The 17,747-nt window shown below is 49.6% G+C and overlaps 1 protein-coding gene across 2 annotated transcripts in view; it reads left to right on the forward strand.

The window, feature by feature from the left end:
* Positions 1 to 17,747, forward strand: part of SPRING1 (SREBF pathway regulator in golgi 1) — a 129,427-nt gene that overhangs the window by 78,531 nt on the left and 33,149 nt on the right. Inside the window, exons 5-7 of one of the 2 annotated variants that reach the window (XR_003611316.2) lie at positions 7,571 to 7,710; positions 11,487 to 11,646; positions 15,557 to 15,774. The gene's annotated coding sequence lies outside the window, so the exon portion shown is untranslated. Of the gene's footprint in view, positions 1 to 7,570; positions 7,711 to 11,486; positions 11,647 to 15,556; positions 15,775 to 17,747 lie in introns of those variants that run through there. The other variant, XR_015766932.1, reaches the window with a different exon arrangement.

Here is a 17,747-nt window from a genome sequence, read left to right on the forward strand (position 1 = left end):
GAAACACTTTTCTTATCACTCCTTAATTCACACCACGGAGATCAGTGCCTCCACCACTGCCACTGGGGTTGGCCTTGCTTTGGTGTTGGCTTCTCACTGTTCCCACACGTATACCGTGGTTTCATCACCTGTCGCCTTGGCTGAGAGTTCCCTCCTTTGTATGTTTCTCATGAAAGTGGCCACCCTCCAGGCCCCTGGGAGGCCTGGAGGGTGGTGGTGGTGTAGTTGGCCGTTCTGCAGCTCACACTTGTCTGCTGCCTCACTTTGCTGGCTTGAGGCAGGGGCCAGGCCTTGCAACTCCTCCATCCCCTCCTGGGCCCTCCTTTAGCAACATCCCCTCCTGGGCCAGGTGTATGTCCTCAGCTCTGTGATGAAGGGTCCTGCTTCCTCAGGATACCCATACCACTAATGATACCCATACCACTAATACCAGAGGCGATGAGCGCGGCCATGGTTCTCAGACCATCCTCATGCTGTTCCAGCATATTCTTAACCAACTGAGCCACCCAGGCGCCCTCTCTGTTCCAGCATATTCTTGACCTCCCCCACTTTACCTCTGTTTTTATCTCTGGCTCCTAGGGCTGAGATCGAAATCCTTGGGCTTTCCCACCTAATAGGAATGCCTTTGTTATTTCATGTGCGTCTTGGATCATACCTGAGTTTAGGCTAAGCAAGGAGATGACTCAGGATGGGAGGGCTGGTCAACTAGAAAGATCAACTACATGGTGAGCACGTTGGAACTTTGAACCAGCCTGACCTCTGCGGGAGGGTGTGAGGCTGAGGCTGAGTTGAATTACATGGCTGATGATTCAGTTGATCACGCCCATGCAATGAAATCCCAATTAAAACTCTGCACACCGAAACCCGGTGGACCTTCCTAGCTGGTGAACACATTGATGTGCTGGGATTTACACTGAAGGCAGAACACACTGATGATGCCCTGATCCCACGGGGAGAGAGCATCAAGCTCCATGGTCAGGACCATATGTGTCTCTCTCTTTGTCTGTTCCCGATCTGTGTCCTTTGCAGCATAAACTGCGATTCATAGATATAGCACTTTCCTGAGCTTCATGGGTCATTCTAGTGAGTTACTGAATCTAAATGTGTTGTGGGAATCCTCTTGGTTATGTACCAGTTGGTGAGATACACAGGTGGCTTGCGGACCCCCCTTGTGGCTGGCATCTGAAGTAGGTGGCAATCTTATTGGGGACTATGCCCTTAAGGCTGTGGGGTCAGACGCTAACTCCAGGTGGTTGGTGTCGGAGGTGAATCGCAGTACAGCAGTTGAAATCAGATTAACATCCTTCTTAGCTTCCCTCACGCCTGCCGTGAGGACTTTAAGCTCCAGCATCAGAGACAGCCGCCGCTAACCAGCTCTCACAATCGTGTAAGGTCAGATTTCCATGCAGGAGTGTATGGATGATGGCCCAGCCTCTCTGACGGAACTCTGACTGATACACATGCCACGTCCACTGGCACTCACCTGCCTTCTCTACCCGGGGCATTCTTCACTCTCCACCCAAGCCCTCTGCTCATTTATTACACACCTGCCATTTCCCAGTTACCTGGGTGTCACAGAGGGAAGGACGCTGTTCAGTCACACAAACACCAGACGGATGACTATTGCAGTGGTGCTGCAGAGCAAGGACAAAGCCCAGGCAAATCTGGGCCGCCTTGAAGGAATCAAGCATTTCTTTGGCTTTGGAAGCACATGAGAGATTTCTGTGGACTAGAACTGGGGAGGTCTTAGTGGGAACCTTTCCTTCCGGAGAATTTTTCTGACACTCGCTGTCCAACATATCCAGTCCTGGGCTTGTGTTTGCTTTTCCTCCTGGTTTCACTTCCCCTTGCCTTTAGGGATCTTTCTCGGCTATATGCTGCTGTATGGATCATAGCAGCTGCCGTATGTATAGGGGCGGCTCTGTGCCAGGGGGTTGCCGTGCATCATCTCTTAATGCTTGCAGACCACACGTTGGTATTATTGTTATTTTTTTTTATCAAGATAAATGTCCTTTTAAGCCCCATCCCCTATTTCACCCATCTCCCGACCCATTTCCCCTGGTAACCATCTGTTCTCTATAGTTAGAGTCTGGTTTTTAATACGTTGGTATTAGCTCCACTTTTTGGATGGGAAGACTGAGATTTATAAAGCCACACAAGCTTTGGGCGCAGGGCCGTACAAATGAGTGGCAGTGGCAGAGCAGGGATCCGAGCTCAGACCTCTCTGGCTCTAAAGCCCATCCTGTGCCCTCACCTCTCATGTAAACTTCAACACAGGGGAGATACCTCTGCGTCCCTGGCGCATGGCACCTGGTCTGGCCAGAACCGCTGTCTCTTGCATTTGTTGAATTCACCTCCTGCCTCACCGTTCCTGCCTCCTTATCTGGCCCCTTTTTGTTCAGGGGACAGGGAGGCAGAGGGGAGAAAGGTTTCCTTTGCTTGCCCCCGCCTCGGGCAGATCCCCAGGTATTTTTAGCAGCCTGGGAAGACTGGGAGTAAAACGGGCTCAGGTTTTGAACTTGCCTTGTCAGCCCTGTCTCCTGAGTCCCCCCGGCAGAAGGTTTACGGTCGACTCTCAGCCGCTTTGCTGATGCAGCCAGTAATGTTTATAACCACAGTCAAGCACTCCGAGAGCCGTAGCACTGATTCTCGCCCATCTCTACCCTGTAACAGAAGATTTTTCAATCGAGTAGTTTTGTCTCATGCACAACATTAGTTTTAAAATAGCTCTAGCCCAGCTCTGAGGATTGCACGGGGATTTGTACTTGAAGTCATGGAAATACATTTATTTTACCTTCCTCTTACTCCCTCTTTGAAGGATTTTAATACATCACGCAGGAGTATTTCTCACATGTCAGGAAAAAGACCGGCTCTGCGGTGAAGACAAAGAACCCTGTGTATTGCGTTTGTTGCCAGAGAAGAGCTCCGTGTGGGCTCACCCTGTGGGCTTCTCAGGGTCCTGTAATTAGGGAATCCCCCAGTGCTTGACCCTGGGGGCATCAGCTGGAAGTCTCCTGCAGCAGTGGTGGTGACCTGCCTGTAATTTAAATGCTGGATGTGGATGCGGGGTGCCGCGCGGGGTGTAGGTTTGCAGGTATCTGTGCGAGTCTCGGGCTCGGAGCTGGGTCGCGTCGGTGCGGGTGTCACGTGAGACAACGAGGCCAGGAGAGCGTGGAGGTCCTCCCCTCTGGAGAGCGACCACGGGCCAGCCGGTCGCCACAGCGTATACGACCAAGCGTGAGCGGGCCCCCATACTCGGCACCCGCGCCCTCCAGATCGCGATGTGTGCCCCGTGATGGTGGAGCTGGAGGGGGAGACAAATCCCTTGCTCATCGCCATGAAAGAGCTCAAGGCCCTGGGGTGCCTGGGTGGCTCAGTCGTTGGGCATCTGCCTTCGGCTCAGGTCATGATTCCAGGCCCTGGGATCGAGCCCTGCATCGGGCTCCCTGCTCCGCGGGAAGCCTGCTTCTCCCTCTCCCACTCCCCCTGCTTGTGTTCCTTCTCTCTCTCTCTGTGTCTCTCTCTGTCAAATAAATAAATAAAATTAAAAAAAAAAAAAGAGCTCAAGGCCCGAAAGATCCCCATCATCACTTGCCGGTACCTGCCAGACGGGAGCTATGAAGACTGGGGGGTAGACGAGCTCATCATCACTGACTGAGCTGGACTCATCTTCCTGATTGTACCACATCCTAGTTTCTATTTTCACATTCTTTATACATGTAAATAATAAACTGTTCAACTTTTCAGCCCCCCCAAAATATAAATAAATAAATACATATATACATACATACATACATACCTACTGGATGTGGGGTCGGCCTAGGGCAGGTGCATGGGAGAGGCATCACCCGGCCAGTTTCTCTGTAGCAGGAAAGACGAGGTGTGCCTTGGTTTGACTCGGGCCCTCCGGACAGCGTGGAAACACAGCCTGAGCCTATGCATCGCAGGCCTGCCGACCTGCACATACCACTGAATAACCCCAGACAGAATCACCGTGCTCCTGTTTCTGTAGCCTGAAGTCCTGGGAAAGCAGTTGCTGACCAGAGGGCTGTATTCGCTTCCTGCGGCTGCTTAGCCAACTAGCTAAGTGGCTTAAGGCAACGCAACTGTACTCTCCCACCGTTCTGGAGGGCGGAAATCCAAAATCAGGGCATTGGCAGGTCAGATTCCTTCTGCGGGCTCTGGAAGAATCTGTTTCCTTGCCCTTTTGCAGCTTCTGGTGGCCACTTGTATTCCTTGGCTTGGGGCCCCTTGCTCCGCGTTCGAAGGATGTCGCTCTGGTCTCTGCTCTGTCAGCACGTTGTTTCCTTGGGTCTGATCTCCCGCCTCCCTCTTGTAAGGACCCCTGTGATGACCTCAGAGCCACCTGGATAACCCGGAATAACATCCTCACGTCAGGCTTCTTAGCTTAATCGCATCTGCTGTCCTTTTTGCCACATAAGGTGACATTCTGACATGATTAGGATGTGGGGCCCGTTTTTCAGCCTACCTCACAGCGTAAATTGCCGTCCACAGGGACTTTACCTCCCCCCCGCCACCAATATAAGGGAATACCCGCTTCCCGTACCTTACCAATACAGCTTTGTCAAAATGATCTTGGCAAATCTGATGATGCGAGAAATCACACTCAGTGTGGTTTGAATTCGCGTGCTTCTTATGAATGAGATAGAGAATATGTTTATATGTTCAAGAGCCATCTGTATTTCATTTTTGGTATACTGTATTGTCACATACTTTGCCTGCTTTTGGGGGAGGTGGTATATGGGGAGGTGTTGGCCTTTTCAGCTCTTTGGGTTGGATTACAAAGAGGTGGAAGCCCAGAGACCTTAAATGGCTAGCTCACGGCCACGGGCGGGTAGACGGCGGGGCCAGAACTGAAACCATCCTTGATTTTCAACTTCATCTGTGTTAGTCTTATCAGCTGCAGCTAGGGGTAGAAAGTTCTCTGTCGAACCACACATTAGGAATAACAAGCAAACCACTTATATAAGGCTGCGCTTTAGCCGTTTTCAAGAACTTTCATTTTTGTTATTTCATTTTTACCTTCCTAGGTATCCCTATCGCATTTTACATACGGGGAAACTGAAGCTCAGGGGGACTTAGGAGACTGGCTGCAGTCCTATGACTAATGAGCGCAAACCTTTAGTCTCTGTGCCATCAGCCATTTGTGGGTTAAGTCTTTCATACACCACCTTAAAATCTTTTGCACCCTATTTGTGCACCACTATACAATGATTTATTTACTATAATTTTTAAATTGAGTCTCCCTCTAAAAATTTCACCCTATTCTAATCAGCCACAGTCATAAAAATCACAAGTTTGATGCATCTCTTCTATTTATTCCCGATTCCACACATTGAAAAATTTTTGTGTATGCACTAAATTCTCTCCTTGTTTCCCTTAAGTGGTATAAGTAACTGCACATTTTGGACACATTGCATTAAGTTTGTAAGACCTGATAGGAAATGATGGGCCCTCATGATGGCTGCTCTTTATTAAGCACTTGCTAAATGCCAGATGCTTCATTTAGCCCTTATAGCAACCTTAAGAGACTAGGTTTTCCCAGTTCCTGGAACAGGAGATGGAGGCTCAGAGAGGTTGGTTGACTTACCCAAGGTCACACAGCCATCCAGTGGCAGAGCTGGGATTTGAGCTCAGGTCTTTCTGGCTCAGAGGCTCATGCATTTACCCCAGACCTGCATTGCCCCAGGTACCCGGGCCTGGGCACTCATCTGTTGTTTGCAAAATCAGGCACCAGTGGGTGATTGCTGGTCAGGAGGTGGGCGCTCTGTGAGGTGGGCAAATACAATAAACCCATTTACGAGCCAGGAAAGCAGAGAAGTTACATGATTCCCTAAAGTCACCCAGTAAGTAAGCCAGCTGCATAGCCAGGAATAATAAAATAATATTATTTCAGGAGACTCAAGCTCAGTGAACCTAAGGGCTTCCCAGGGCCCTGTGGTACTCTGGCCGTCAGAAGGTGTTTCCCGGGCTGTGACCCTACAAAGGCAATGCTTCCCACCACAGCAGAGGTCTAGGTGCACCCCTTAGACAGTGTGGGAGTTATTTAGACTGTCAGTGCAAGCTCAGACCACCTCGAGCACTTTCTCTCCATTATTCTCTGTGGATCATAGCTTGATTATTTTTTTCCATCAAGGGTATGGCACTGCATATTTTGTCTTGGTAGAAATAATACAGATTTTGCCTAATGGAACGCTTCCAGGGTTATGGGAAGAGGAATGGATTAGCATTCAAAAAGCACTTTTGAATCCCAGACAGGCTGAAGTGGAGGGCAAGTCTATTGTTATTCACCTAACAATAGTAATTGATTGGAGGTGGGGGGTTCCTTGATAACCTTTGGATTTTGCTATGAAAAACCGGTGGAACAAAAGGTTGCTCTTTCCCATGGGCATAAAGACAATGCAGTCCCTCTGACCTCCACTTCAGCCTTTCCGCTGGTATTCTACGCTCCCTGATTCCATGATTCCGGCCGCCAATGTGACCTCCGCGACTGACGGAAGTAGATTCCTTCAGCCTTCCCCATAGTCTGTCAGAACAATGCTGTAGGACAGAGACACAGCTAAAACCTCGTGTCTACACGAGAACCTGCTCATGGGTGTTTATAGCAGCTTTATTCATAACTGTTAAAGCTTGGAAGCAACTGAGATAGCCTTCAGTAGGGGAATGGATAAATAAACCGTGGTCCATCCACACACTGGAATAGTATTCAGCGCTCAAAGGAAATGAGCTATCAAGCCACGAAAAGACACGGAAAAAGCCTAAGTGCAAAATGACTAAGTGAAAGAGGCCAATCTAAAAAAGCTCTTTGCTGCAGGATTCCAACTCTAGGACATTCTGGAAAAAAACCAAAACTATGCAGAGAGTAAACAGCAGATCAGCGGGGGCCAGGGGATGAACGGGCAGAGCACAGAGGACTCGAAGAGTAAGGGCAGTGAAACCTATTCATATGATACCATCATGATGGTACATGTCATTATGCATTTGTCCAGACCTGTAGAGTGTACATCAACCACCAAGAATGAGCCCAAATGTTAATGATGGACTTTGGGTAATGACGATGTGTCAGTGTAGGCTCATGATTGTAACAAAGGCACCATCTGGTGAGGGATGTTGATCGTGAGGGAGGCTCTGTATGTTGGAGAGAAGGGAGTATTACCTGAGAACTCTCTGTACCTTCTGTTCAACATGGCTGCGAACCTAAGTCTGATCTAAAAACTAAAGTCCAGGGGCTTAGTCAGTTAAGCGTCTGTCTTTGGCTCAGGTCATGATCCTGGGGTCCCAGGATTGAGCCCCGTGTTGGGCTCCCTGCTCAGCAGGGAGTCTGCTTCCCCCTCTCCCTGTGCCTCCCCCCAGCCCTGCTCCTGCGCTCTCACTCAGTCCCTCTCGCTCTCTCAAATAAATAAATAAAATCTTAAAAACAAAACAAAACAAAAACTTGGAGGGTGGGCTCCTGGAGACGCCTGTCAGGGAAACTGAGGGCAGAATTGGGCGTGCAGCTGGGATCTGACCCCTGGTCTCCTGACCATGAAGTCATTGTTCTTTCTGCCAGGCCTTACCTGCCAAGGAAAATGTCAGTACCAACCCATCCCTGACCGGGTCACTGATGCCCAGAACGGAAGCCCGCCAACTCTGACGTCTGCAGCCCCCTCCCCGGAAACTCCTCCTCAAGCACTCTTGCTGTTAAAGCAGGTTGGTGGCCACCATCTCTTCAATGCGGCAGTGCCTGTAGGTTGAATAATAGTTGGAATCTCGGGGGTTCATTGGCTGGACATTAAGGGATGTTTATGTTGTGCCTTGAGCAATGGAAGGCTTTATTCACTCCAGAATCTGGTCCAGAGAGGTCTGAAAAGCTCAATTATTCGGCAGAGCGTGATGGAAAAATAAAACCCTCAGTAGATGTGTTTAAGGTCATCCTTTGGCTTATGTGAATGTGGGGAGGCAGCATTCCCGACTCACTCATTGGCCTTAGCTGTTGCTTGAGAGACTCCAGTCTGAACCTTATCCAACAAAACAAATGTCCATATAACTAACTTTATCTTAGTAAAAACCTTCATACCAAGAAAACGGTTTGCCTCTTATATCTTTGAATTCGTGAAATTGCAAGTTCATGCAGTTGGATGACAACAGAGGAGCCGACTTCCGATTCGCACGGGGTGTTTACTCTGCTCCTAGAAGCCCCCGGAGGAGTTCTGGCCCCTTTGCTGTTTCCTCTGACCAGCAGCTGATTCCTTTGATAACCCGTCTTGTGTCCTGTCCAAAATAAATGATGGGAGTGATGCAGGCTCCAGTAGCATGGAGAGACCGTCTGCTGGTGCCATCTGATTCCTCAGCAGGCAGAGCTGCACAATCCTGGGATGCAGCGGCCACCAAGGCGGATTTGTGGGCTGCCGGTGGGGGCTGCCACCTTGCCCTTCACCCAGGAAAACAGCCTGCAAAGGGGGAGCACTTTGCACAGTCTCAGGTTCCAGTTCCTGGAACTCATGCCAGGAAATTCTGATCCTACAGGAAGCTGCCTATGTGATGGATTGCCACCAACTTGCTGTGTGACCTTGGGCAAGGCACTTCCCCTCTCAGAGCCTTACTTTCCTCATATTTAAGTGGAAAGAGTATCATAATAATTAATGAGTATACCCTAGACATTCTCCTAGTACCCTCCAAAAGGACCTCGGTGGTTGGCATTATCCTTTTTTTGCAGATAAGGAATTATAACTGAGAGAGGGAAGTCATTTGCCCATAGTTGCTAGTGAGCTAGTGACTGACTCAGCCAGAATTTGGGCTCAACCCGTCTGACTCTGGAGTCTAAGCTATTAACGTCCCACAATATAATAGCAAACACCATCTTCACGTTCTCTCTGAATCTCAGAGCAACCATATAAGGTCGGCCCATCATTGCCCACATTTTATAGATGAGCAAAGGTCTTGTAACATCTTTTCCACCTGTGAAAAATCTATTATTTTTAAGTTCAGGAGAACGGTGACAGAAACATCCAAGTAGGAAGGTCAGGGCTCAGACTTCCTTTTGGCCGAGAGAAAGAGCCTGAGCACATGAAGGGTAGGCGGAAAGAGAGAAGGTGATGCTGCAGAATCCAAACTCCTGAGCCAGGTCTGCAAAGCCCTTTCTCAGGGGCCTCTATAGCTTCTCCCGCATCATGCTGGCCTTTCATTGCTGCAACCCTGGGAGGCAGGTGCTGGTAACCATCCACTTTGTATGAAGGAGAGCCCAGGGGACAAACAGGGTGCCCCAGGTCACAGATCTCTTAAGTGGAGCCCCTGGGACTTGAACCGAGGCCTGTCTGATTCCAAAGAGCTAACTGAGCCCTTCACCATCCCTCTGCCTCCTGGCACTGACCCCTCCCAATTCCACAAATGCCCCGTGCACTTTTCCGACACCCTCTCGTTGTGTGGGCTCCTCTGTCCAGAACGCCCGTTCTCCCCCTGTCTGTTGGTCACATTCCTTCAGAGTCCACTGATCAGGGCCAGCTCAGGGGTCACATCCTCTGAAAAGTCTTTCCTGACACCCCAGGCAGACGCCACACCTGTCCATCTGTGTCCCCCGGAGCTGGGTCCTGGAAGTGAGTGTCGGATGACAATGACGGTGATAACAGGAAGCATTGCTGTGATGAAGATGCAGCCTTTCCTGGTCCTTACGTGTGCCAGGCACACTGCTCAGCATTCACACACACCTCATTTGACACGTCCCCATCACCCCTGTTTTTTTGATGAGGAAGCAGGCTCAGCGAAGTTGAGGACCTTTCCAGTGGCTGCTCATCTGGCATGGGCCTGAGCCTGGGCTGTTGTCAGCAGGAGGTGTGATGACAGAAACAAGAGGTCCAAGTGATTCTGGGAAGGGGCCACAGGCCAAGGAATGCGGGCAGCCTCTAGAAGTGGAAAAAGTCAAAGAAACCGATACTCGCCTCCCCTTGAAGTCTCCAGAAGGAACCAGCCCTGCTGACCTCTTGATTTTAGACTTCTGGCCTCCAGAACAGTAGGATAATAGATTTGTGTTGTTTTAAGCCACTAGGTTTGTGGTCCTTAATGGCGGCAAGAGGAAACTCATCCAGGCCGAAGTGCTTTTTGAGAGAGGGGCTGACATTGTGTGGTCTGCACCTTAGCCAGAGCCTGGCCTCCAGGAGAGCCCAGTACATGTCTGTTCAGTGAAGACACGCAGGCTTTGTGCTCATCCATTTGATGTACAGGGCCATCAAAGATGCCAGCCCCCACTTCTAGAAATGCTGGCTTTCAATCCCACATCTCCAGCACCCCAGCCTGGCCTCTCTGTCTAGCTCTCCAGGAGAACAGGCATGTCACTCCCTCTCCCCCTACGTGTCCTGCTCAGATGAATGGTTCTTTTCTGTCTCTACAAGAGATTATTGTTCCCAGTTTTTTGTGCATCTCTATGGAAACATTCCTTAAAAATACTATACATCAACTTGGATTTTCCACCAGCAACATTTTTGGAACATCTGTCTGTGACCAGGGACTCGGTTCACATTGAGGGAGGAGGTACTTCTCTTCCGTCCACTCATCAGTGACAGATAAGGCAATGGAAAAGCAGCCTCTGGGTGGCAGGAAGCCTGAGCTCTGGCCCAGGCCTGCCCTTAACTTTCCCTGTGACCTTGGACAAGTCACTTCACCCCACATCCGTGGCCTTGATCTTTACTTCCTTACTTGGAGAGTGAGTGTGTTGAACTGAATAATCATGGATACTCCTGTCTGCCTAAAATGTATGCTTCTCCACACCCTCTCAGTCAGAAATGATACTGTTCCACCTACCAACTGGTCTTGTTTACCACTGTCCCTTTGCACGGTGTCCAAGGATTACAGAGCTATCTACATTTTTCTGAATATAGGATAATGTAGCAATATTTTCTTCCCATTTGAAACTCCTCTGCTAAGCACTTCACGTGCATTATCTCATTTAATCATTGCTGCCTCGGGCTAGGTATTTTTTTCTGTGTTTTACATATGAGTAAACTTAGGCTCAGAGAAGTCAAGCAACTTCCCCAAGGTCACACAGGTCATGATTGGCCGGGCTGGCATTTGAGTTGTCTGTTTTCAGAGCCAGTGACGCCCTTAACCACTAGATCCGACACCACCAGGAATGTGGGAGAGACCCGGATGGCATTTGAAGAATGTTTGAATGAATGAGTCTGAAAATCATGCCCAAGAGTAAAATAGTTACCACACTTCCCTGTTGGGGGCTGATGGTGCATCTTAGAGCAGTCAGCCCCCAACTGAGAGCACCTATAGGTGGTTGGTTTATGGCATGTCCTGCCTTGGAGTCATAGCCGTGGAAGAATGACAAGTTCTGGAGCACGGGTTTGGATTATCCAGTCGAAGCCAGAAATTGCAGGGGGAAGATGCCCCAGATGAATGCATTTTGTGGCTTTTGGCTCAACTATCAGCATTTATAGCCTGTATTCCCCATTTGTAAGCTCCTTCTGAACTTGTGTTCTGAACCACAGTCTTGGGATGGTTATCTATACGGAGACGACCTCACATCAGCCCCGCTTACTCTGGAGCAGCCCCGGAAAGAGTTTGAAGCTAGCCAGCAGCTTCCAGCAGCTTCTCACCTCTCGGCCAGCCGCACCTCTTGGCAGCCTGTCTTCTGCGTAAGAACTCCAGGTAGGCACTGTCAGATGCTGCAATGGAAATGACCATCGTTTCCTGTATCCATTTCCCCTTCCGTGGGAAGGAAGCAAAGAGAAGTCCTGAGCTTCTCCCCCAGTACGTCCCAGAAAGTCTGGAGGACTAATTCTGTTTAGCAGAACACCAGTCCCTTCTAGAGCTGCCATGGTTTGTGGTCTGGGTCGTTTCCAGAAGGGCACAGAGAAAGGCATCTTTATTTTTATTTTATTTTATTTTTTTAATTTTTATTTAGTTTTTTTTATTATGTTATGTTAATCACCATACATTACATCATTAGTTTTTGATGTAGTATTCCATGATTCATTGTTTGCGTATAACATCCAGTGCTCCATGCAGAACGTGCCCTCTTTAATACCCATCACCAGGCTAACCCATTCTCCCACCCCCCTCCCCTCTAGAACCCTCAGTTTGTTTTTCAGAGTCCATCGTCTCTCATGGTTCGTCTCCCCCTCCGATTTCCCCCCATTCATTCTTCCCCTCCTGTTATCTTCTTCTTCTTCTTCTTCTTTTTAACATATAGTGTATTATTTGCTTCAGAAGTACAGATCTGTGATTCATCAGTCTTGCACAATTCACAGCACTCACCATAGCACATACCCTCCCCAATGTCTATCACCCAGCCACCCCATCCCTCCCACCCACCACCACTCCAGCAACCCTCAGTTTGTTTCCTGAGATTAAGAATTCCTCATATCAGTGAGGTCATATGATACATGTCTTTCTCTGATTGACTTATTTCACTCAGCATAACACCCTCCAGTTCCATCCACGTCATTGCAAATGGCAAGATTTCATTCTTTTTGATGGCTGCATAATATTCCATTGTGTGTGTATATATATATATATATACACACACCACATCTTCTTTATCCATTCATCTGTTGATGGACATCTTGGCTTGAGAAAGGCATCTTTAGAGGCTCTAGTAGCCTTTTGGAATAGATTCATCCTTCCAGCCTGTTTTGGGAGCTCACTGTGTACATGCTAATCACTTAGAGCAGGAGTTCTCAGGGGGGGTGGTTTTGCCCCCAGGTACCCTTGGCGATGTCTGGAGACATTTTTGGTTGTCACATTGGGTGGGTGAAGGGGCGTGCTACTGTGATCTGGTGGGGAGAGCCCAGGGATGCCGCTCCACATCCTACAAGGCTCAGGACAGCCCCCCACCACAAAGAGTCGTCCTGCCCCAAATGTCACTAGTGCCGAGGCTGAGGACCCCTGGACCAGAGAAGACAGAGGTAGGCTCTTCAAGCTGGGGTCAGGGCAAGCCTCTGGAGAGGGACATCTGAGCGGAGACTGGGGAGTGAAGGCCAGGTGCAGAGGTGGGAGAGGCGTACGCATGTGGGGCACACCGCCAGGGAGGAGGAGGATTTCCACAGAAGTGCCATGGAGCCAGGGCTTCCCAGCGGGACTGGGAGGTCTCTCACTGACGCTTCCCATGGCTCCCTCTGGCCACTGGGTGGAGAACGGTCTGTGGGGGGCAACGGGGAGCAGGGTGCTGGGGGTGGGGGAGGCTGCATGTGTCTAGATGAGATGTGGGAAGGGCAGCCCGAGTTAGAGCATTATATCACGTGTACCCATTACACACCTGGAACTCTGCCAGTGCTTGTGTGTTCCTTGGAGTTGGAGGGGCTTAGTAGGAAACACATGGTTCAGGTTTTTAGGAACTTGCAGTACTATCAGAAGATGAGCACAGGACAAGTTATGTGTAAGAGTTTGATGACTGGTATTGGCGGTAAGTGTTGTAGCTGCCTACAGCCATTTCTGTATGGTTTTGGGGGTTCCACTCAGTCAAAGAGCACTTCTTAGCCTTCTATCCAATAAATACCATGTAGCACCTATGATGTACCAAGTCCAAGGAGTCCCATAGATCACCTCCTGACACTTACCAGCTGTGTGACCTTGGACTGTATGTTTCTTCACCTCCCTGAGTGACAGGTACATCATCTGAATACTGGAGAGAGGTAATATTGGTATTGACCTCACAGCATTGTTGGGAGTGGGATAAGTCACTTGGCACCATGCCTGGTGACCAGCAAAGTCCCAGTGAATGGTGCCGGTGATGAGATGCTGTTCTGTGGCCCAGGAGCCCACAGCCAGAGCAGAGGGCACTAGAGAGCACTCTGTTTAACGTCACCATGTTATTATTAAATTGCGTCTTAGCTCATCCCTCCTGGAATGGATGTCCAAGACATACTGTTAAATGCAAAAGCATACTGCAAGAGTGCATACAAATCATAGTCCCATTTTTGCAAGGGAAGGAGTTCTATGTATTACGTATTAGCATGTAGTAAGAGTAGGTGATGAGCAATGTACATAAATATGCATATATTAGAAGACTGTCTGGAACGATACCACCCAAGCAGTTAACAGGAGTGCGATACCTCTGCAGAGTGGGATTGGGGCATGGAGGTAACTTGGGGTGTGTGGCAAAGACCATCCCGCTCACTTCCGTTTCCTCATCTCCATGTGGGTTACACCAGGGCTAAGCATGGGTCTGGCCACTGGAGTGATCATGCCTGTGTCCCTTCTGGGCAGAGGTTATTTAAAAGCAGGTGGCAGTCTTCTCCTCTGCCTCCCCTTGCTGCAGTGACTCTGGGGTGAGGGGGAGTCACCATCGTCTTACGTGAGACTTTGTGTAAGTGAGACATGAACTTGTCATGGGCTCAGACGTCAGGTCTTATTTGTTACTGCAGCAGAGCACAGCTACTCAGACTAGTTCACACTGGAAGCAACATAGGCTTCTGAGCAGTTGGGTTCTTCTAAAATAAGCATGCTTTTGTTTATTTACTTACTTATTTATTTAAAAGATTTGTTTATTTTGGCGCAAGAGCCCGGGAAGGGGCAGAGAGGAAAAGAGAATCTCAAGCAGACTTCCCAGTGAGCGCAGAGCCCGAAGCCGGGCTCAGTCTCAGGACCCTGAGATCACGACCTGAGTCAACACCAAGAGTGGAACAATCAACTGACTGCGCCACCCAGGTGCCCCTATCTATTTATTTTTTTAAGATAGAAAGTTTACTAAAGATTAAACTTTTCTCAGGAAAGTCTACATACTGTATAACCCCAACTGGGGAAAGGAAAAACTGTAGAGACAGTAAAAAGATCAGTGGTGGCCAGCAGTTGGGTTGGAGGAAAGATGAGCAGGTAGAGCACAGAGGATTTTTAGGTCAGTGAAACTATTCTATATGATATGGTGGATCATGGTAGATACACATCATTATAATTTGTCCAAATGCATAGAATGTACAACATCAAGAATGAACCCGAAATTGGTAAGCTTTGGACTTTGGGTGAAAATGACATGTCTGTGTAGGGTCGTCGGTTGTAACAAATGCCCCACTCCAGTGAGCGATGTTGACCGTGAAGGAGGCTGTGTGTGGGCAGAGGGCACAGGGCATATGGGAACGCTGTACTTTCCACTCAGTTTTCCTGTGAACCTAAAACTACTCTAAAAAGAAAAATATGAAGTCTATTTTCTTTTTAAATTAAACTTTTGCTGTGGAATGGACCATTCATTCCTAAGACTTCAGAAACATAAAAACACAGATTATTATACTCAGGGAATTAACCAATTGTGGAAAGTGTGGGTGTTCAGTGCCATTATCTGCGTACTTGAGTATAAATAAGGTCAGTTGGGGCCCTCCCGGTAGTCTGGGTGCTCTGGGACTCCATGGGTTTTGAAAGGAAAGGGGGAGAAAACCCCTTCCAGAGGATAGCACCAAAAACCACAAGTCTGCAAAATCAAAGGCAAGTTTATTTTTGTGAAGCTGGGCCTGTATGAGCTGTGAGCTGCCTCTTCCTTTTAGTATCCTTGTTCAGAAGGAGACCAACAGCCCAGCCAGTATCTATAAATAAACAGCCCGTGATGATCTGTCCCTCCTGGTTGCAGTTGCCCCAACCAAGGGACGTGGCCCGTTCCCGGATCCAAGCCCCCCTGACCACGCTGAAGTCTCGGCAACATTCGAGTCTCCAAACAGAGGTTTTCATGGTTGCCGTGTGAGAATCCTCAAAGGCGTTTTCAGCTCCAGTCCCCGGCCACAATTTACGGAGAGACTCAGTCAACCGTTGGTGAGGCGAAGTGGGAGGAGAAAAGGCCGAAGGAGGAAGGCGTTTCTTAGTGCCCAGGGGACCCAGATGAGAAGCTGTCTTTAAGCGGCTTGACTTTTTAAAAAATCACTTCCATACTGACACACACTTGGCCGTGGAAGAACGTCTTGAGATGAGAGGCCCCAGGCCCCTCTACCATTTCCTCACTTCCACAGAGTCCAGTGCCTGGCACTGCCTGGCTTCTGCCTCTTCCACTCCTGAGAGACTGGCCTCCGAGGCCAGTGGCGGTGTCCTTCATCCTCACGTTCCTGACTCTCGTTCCTGTGACCTCTGCCTGCTCCGTGGCTCGGACTGCATCTTCCTCCTGTTCTCTTACCTGCTGGCCACCCCCGTCCCCTGCCCCTGTGAGTTTCTTCTGCCGCTTGCAGCAAGTGTGGCCCTTAGCGCAGGCCTGTCCCCAGCCCTCTTCCTTAGTGGTCCTCTCTTGTCGTCTCAGGGCCTGTCCTTGTGCCTTCATAGGGGTGGCCTGCAGCAGGGCCGGCTTCACAGGCCCGGGACCCTCAGGAGGCCCCCCTGATTGGTTTCATGTTTGACTGTCCCTGTCATGGAATTCTTAATAAGTTTTGACCAAGGGAGGTCTCATTTTCATTTTGCAGGGAGCCCTGCAGATCACGTAGCCGGGTCCTGCCTGCAGGAACGTTGGACCTTAGTACTTCCACAAAAAGTACATGGGCAGGGACTTACTTTCTCCGTCACTCTTTTCGGGTTCTTAGGTGAATCCTGGGGAAAGCAGTCAGCCTGTTGCCTGGCAGGCCCGGAGCAGGCATTCAACACGTGCCCGTGAGGGTTATTAGGGCTTCTTGCCTCTCTTCCTCCCTTGAGCTGGTTCCCTCTGGCTCATCTCAGTCAAAGGGATTACCAGTCATTCAAAAGTCTAATCTGCTCCCTGTTGGCTCCTCCCATTTCCACTCCCTGCATCCATCAGCTCCTTTTTATTCTGCGTCTGCAATGTTTATCAAACCTTTCTTCTCCTTCCCTCTCCCCTGCCACTGTGGAGATTCAGCTTACAAGAGTGTCCTAATTAATCTCCTCACCACTTGATCCAGCCGAGGAGAGTAAGTCAAGCTGGCCCAACAGGAATGTGTGCAAATCCCTGGCCGCCCTTGAAGATGCAGCACGGTCCTTTGAAAGTGGGTGGGGAAAAGAAGAGCCACCATCCACGCCTGCTTCTGTGCCCGGCTCTGGGCACACGGTCTTGCACGTCATCATCCCAGGGACCCTATTAGGTAGATGTGGTTACCACGCATTTTACAGAGGAGACTCCAGGGCTCAGAGAGACGGAGGTGTGGACGCCTCCCAGATCTCTGGGGTGTGAAAAATACTTACTCTCCAGTGAAAGGACATCAGGGGGAAAACTAGGGAAGTCGGAAGAGGACCTGTATTTTAGTTACTGGTCACGTACCAAGGTTGGTTTCCTGGTTTTGATCACCGTACAATCGTGACGTAAGCCACTGGCGTTAGAGAACGCCGAGGGAAGGCTATAGGGAGAGCCCTGTACTGGTCCTGCCCCCTTTGCTGTAAGCTAAAATTATCGCAAAATAAAAAGCGTTTCAAAAAAAGAAACTGCCTGCCCTTTCCACTCTAGGCTCTACCCGTCCATGAACTTTTTGATCTTATCGTCCACCTCTCGCTACTGTCCCCCCCTCCAGACACACACACACACACGCACCCGCACACACGTACGCTCACACACATTCCCCACGAGGTCTTTGCATGGGGAATATTGCCCCAGATTGCCACACCCATCAGCTGCTCCAGCTCTGCCTGTGACCTACCCCGAAGCGTCAGTAGGAATCGCGAAAGGAGACAGGAGCAGCGTGCCCGGGAATTGCACGAGAGCTGTGTTCGGCTACCCGCCCCTCCCTTTTGGCGACAAAAATGCAGCAGTGTTACTTGCAACTTATACATTGCAAACGCCTCTCCTACCCCTCCCCATCCCCTGTATGGCCTCCTCCCCTCTCTCTCTGAGTTGG

This window comes from Eumetopias jubatus, unplaced genomic scaffold, assembly GCF_037043125.1.
Source record: "Eumetopias jubatus isolate StellerSeaLion01/CBP00866 unplaced genomic scaffold, mEumJub1_p1.0 scaffold_16, whole genome shotgun sequence".
Taxonomy (NCBI): Eukaryota; Metazoa; Chordata; class Mammalia; order Carnivora; family Otariidae; genus Eumetopias; species Eumetopias jubatus.